Source organism: Symphalangus syndactylus, chromosome 7, assembly GCF_028878055.3.
Source record: "Symphalangus syndactylus isolate Jambi chromosome 7, NHGRI_mSymSyn1-v2.1_pri, whole genome shotgun sequence".
Taxonomy (NCBI): Eukaryota; Metazoa; Chordata; class Mammalia; order Primates; family Hylobatidae; genus Symphalangus; species Symphalangus syndactylus.
Window position 1 is genome coordinate 26,302,596 of NC_072429.2, and position 4,905 is coordinate 26,307,500.

The following is a 4,905-nucleotide window of genomic DNA, read 5'->3' on the forward strand; positions in this document are numbered from 1 at the left end:
CATTATATATCATCCCTCATTCCCAGAGCAGTCCTGTTTCCACCCTACTTACTCTCAAGCTGACAGGCTCATGAGCTAGTTCAATAAGGCTCTGGATTCCAGGATAATGGAGGGCTTAATCTGAGTTTCAGGGAGACACATAACTTTCAAAGATATTCACCAAGTCTCCCATATCAGTCTCATCCTCATCAAAGGCAAAGAGAATACTGACTGTCTCATGGTGTGATGTGAAACAGCCAACAGTACCTCCTTCACCACCTGCCAAAATTCCACCCTTAGCTCTTCATTCCTTTCTGTTAAAGTATACTCAACTGCTGAAATGAAAAAAAAAAAAAAAATGTATGAGTCAGGAAAATAAAGCTCCCTCAGTATGAAGAGCCCCCAGAATTAGAAATCACACAAATCACAAATAGGCAACTAAGTGGGCAGTTCTCCAGTCTCAATCATCTTTACCACTTCTCTTCTTTGAATCAGAAGAATATTTTCACATCACCATGTTATTCCTTTACGAAGGGGCAATTTAGGCCCAGAGGAGTTTCAATTCTTAAGCAAGGTCACACAGCACGTTGAGAGCCAACATTGGGGCCCTCTGACTCCTGGGAACATTTTAAAGGGCTCTTTAAGGTGAAATTCAACACATTATTTCGTTGTTTTATAAACGGCAGGAACCTCCTCCACCAAAAGTCCTTTTTTATTCTTTCTTTGCTGGCACCAGCATCTATAGTGATTGCAGTATGCAGAATGAAATCATCTGAGTGTGTAGACGATGTATCTGAATTGAGACACGCAGAGTTTGGGCTTGGAATTTGCCACGTTCCCACACCAGTGCAAACCCTATCGGGTTATCTGGGTGTGCCTGCAGACTTCATAGCCCTGGTCTCACGCTTCTCAGTCCTTTGCCTTGGTGTTCCTGCGCTCTAGTGGCAATAAACTTTACTACAGTCACATTCGCCAGCAGGCAACAAATCAAACGGAAGTTAGATTCGAGAAGATACAGCACTTTTCAGGAAGGATAAAGGCAACCCACATCTTTCTCTTTAAAAGCAGACCTCGTTATCATGGGAATGATGTTTAGTCTCACACAAAAAAAACGCGACTATCTAGTCTTTAGCCCGAAACAGATCTTAACTTAAGCATCCAAGTTCCTGGGTTGGAAAATAGATTATATAACTGACTTAGGGAGTCGTGGGAATAAGGGGGCTCAGAGAATCTATAGGGGAGGAACAGAAAGACTTAAAGTGGCAAAAGAGAAGGACATTGGCAGATGGTGCCCCCTGCCAACACTGGCATGAATTAATTCAAAGTCCTGCCTTCCCCTTTTCCCAGCTTTGAAGGTTCAGTCCCCTAGTCCCGAACCCCACCTCCCTTTGCTCAGCTAACTCCTGCTCCTTCTGCCCATCTCAGCTCAAGCCTCCTTCCAACTCCGAAAATGAGATGGGCCCTCGTCATGCTCTCATGGTATGGGGAAATTTCCCAGCATAAGACTTTTTCACAGTCCTTAGTTTTATGTATCTCTGGTTATTTTCATGTCCACAGTAAATTATATAAGCTCCATGAGTTTAGGCACTGAGCCTCCCTTACTGACCATTGAATCTGTGCCCCCAAAACGGTGATTAGCACATAGGAGGCCCTCAATTAATGCTGTTCAATTAAATTAATAAAATTGTATGTGTTGGTTGAATGTGTGACATTTGTTTGCAGACTGAACAAACAGATCTTGTCTCAATGAAGAAAACAGGCAAACTGTACCTAGGGTCTGTCCACAGGGCTATGCAGAGCCAACTGTGAGCGCTTTCCTTGTACAAGCCGAGGGTGGACACTTTCCTTGGACATCACCCCAAATGCTCACCCTCACCCTGGGGTGAGTAGTTGAGCAAGGGTCTTTACCGTAATTATACTTTTTGATCATAAGCATCCGTAGGCTCAGCTTTTGTCCCTGCAAAGGTAACAGAATCTGCCTGAAAACAGAGGACTGAAGGACGGCAGATTGAAAGGCTTTGAGAACATCAGGAGACCTGACCTTCAGAGCTGCCTCTCTGTGTGACCTTGGATGCTACCTCCCTACACTGGGTCTCCATGCTTTCATTTGTAAAAGAAGGAGCTTGAGGTATGTAACATCAAAGTCATGGTTTTCTGGTGTCAGAAACCCCAGCTGAAGCTGGCTTAAAGTAAAAAAATGGAATATATTGCTCATCAAACTGCAAAGCCATGGATTCAGGGTTGCCTCGATCTAAGATATCAAGCAACGTCATCCAAGCCTGGTTTCTCTTCTCCATCCATCAGCTCTGCTTCCCTTTGTGTTCACTCCACTTGTAGGCAAGTTCCTTCTCTGTGAGGGTCTCTGGAAGCTCCAGGCTTTCATCCCCTCAGCAGAAAAATAAAGAGGCTCTCTCTCAGACCCAGAACTGTGGCTCAGCCATACCTTTTGGGTCATATACTCATTCATGAGCCAGTCACAGTGGTTAGGGGAAATTCTTGGCTCCACATGAATCACAGAAACACCACCCAGAGGCCAAGCTCCATGACAGTAATGAGGAAGCACTCTCAGAATGCTGGGGAAGAGGTACAACACACGCTGAAACAAAATTGGCACCCCAGAGTCAGTGAGCTTTAAAGACTCTTCCAGCTTTTTTTACCTTGCCGCGACTCCGAGATTTGATACCAGGGAAATGGAAGGGAGAATAAAGCCATAAACACTCTCTAAAGTTAGTCCAACCCCAAATCTTTTGAAAAGCCTAAATGCGGAATAACACTTGTCATCCATTCTGAAGGGGGAAACGGGGTGACAGCAGCAGCCCTAGAAAGCAAGTGATGACTTTGACCCTCCAGAAGCCACAGGGCATGAAAACGAATGACATTTTGATAATGCCACTAAAATGGAACATTTCTATTTCACAAAAAGATGGACAGTCAGTGAGATTCATAAAAAAAGAAAAAAAGAAAACATTATTAAACTTTCCCTTTCACTGCTTCTTTGTATCTCTGGTTGAAATGGAGCAAGATGCAGGTTGCCATGGTGACGGCTGAATTTTAAATAACAGGGCTCAGGCACACTGGCTGCTGGCTGTACCGCCCCAGGCAGGAAACGGTTGTGGGGAGAGAGAGACAGAGGCTGAGTGAGAAAGGAAAGAAAGCTGCTGGGCTCATCCCAGGACACTGTCACTTCTCCAACTTGTTTTCCTTGCACTGAGAGAAAGGTCCAAGAATGACGGACTCTCCAGCTTCTTCATAGAATGAGGGAAGGTGGGAGTCCAGATGCATAAGAACAGAACCTGAGAAGTCACCTTGTCCCTCCCCTACCTGATTCTCTCTTGTGACAAATGGATTTCCCCTACACTTACACCTCTTCCCACGAACAACGGGCCCAGCTCACCCAAGTGGTTAGACGGCACACTGGAAGCCTGTCCCTAAGAAAAACGTCCCAAGAGCTAGAGACACAAAGGACAAGAGCCCAAAGGATTTTTAATTGAAAGAGGAATTTGCGGTCCAAAGCCCAGAAGCTGTCGATTCACATAGCTGTAGCCACATATTCCAGTTCTGCTCCTCTCTCTAGAACCATCCAAGACTGAAATGGAGAGATTCAGGAAGTGGCGAGTTCTCCATGACTGGCATGTTCAAGCCAACATCTGCCAGTGAGGAGCTGCCTGACAGGGGGTTGTTCAAATCGTTTCAGACTTCAGAGAGTCACGGTCCTGCTGGGGCAGCTCAGAGAATCCATGCGGTAGAAGATCAAGTCTTTCACCTTGCACCCTTCTACATTCCCAGGCCAGGGAAGAGGGAAACCAGAGGCGGAAGCTGGAGGAACCAGCAGCTGGGGAGCCCAGAACTCTGCTGTGATGCCTACACGCTTGTGGGGACTGGCTCTGACAGGAGCTGGTCTCTTCTCCACTGCCTTCACTGCTGGTATATGTGTGTGTGTGGGTGTGTGTGGCGGCGGGGGGGGGGGGCGGTGGTGGTATGTATGGCAGGCCCCGGCCAGTGCTGTTTCTCTGCTTTCTTAAATCCTTTTCTCAGAACCTTGGAGTTCCTGACTCTGTGCGAGAAGGCACAGGCAGGTGCCCTGGTGGTGTTAACACTGGGCCACTGTCCCTTCTCTTCCCCTGGCTTCACCACACACCAAGCAGACCCCAAAAAGGACTTGTGTTCTCAGCCTGCCCTGTCCCTTATCTCCTGGCCAAGGTAGCAGGCAGCCAAGGCCACTCTTTGTTTGTCAGGGAAAAGCTTCTAGATGTTAAATAATAGTAGTAATAGTAATAATAAACACAAAGATTTTTCCTCATGGCTGGGAAAGTGGCAGGATTACTGAAGCTGAACACGTCTGACATTTCCCCAGAAGCCAGGTGAGCAGAGGCCCCAGGAGAGAAGGGAAGAGCCAAAGAGACAGGGTCCCTGGGCCTGTGACCTGCACCCCTGGGACCTGTCCTGTGCTCCAGGCCTGACAGTCGGCAGCTTGGGACCTGGGACTCCCCAACAGTATTCCCCAGGAAGGTCGGGACTGCCGGGGAGATGACAGCATCTTAAGAAGGAGATAAAAGCCAGGGGAAGAGAAGGGACAGTGGCCCAGTGTTCACACCACCAGGCCACCTGCCTGTGCCTTCTCACACAGTCAGGAACTCCAAGGTTCTGAGAAAAGGGTCTAAGAAAGCAGGGAAACAGCACTGGCCTGGGCCTGCCATACATACCCACACCCCCCCCACACACACACACACACACATACCCCACACACCCCACACACACACACACACCACATACCCCACACACCCCCCTACACACACACACACACATACCCCACACACCCCCCCCCCCACACACACACACACATACCCCACACACCCCACACACCCCCCCCACACACACACACCCCACACACACACACACACACACATACCCCACACCCCACCCACA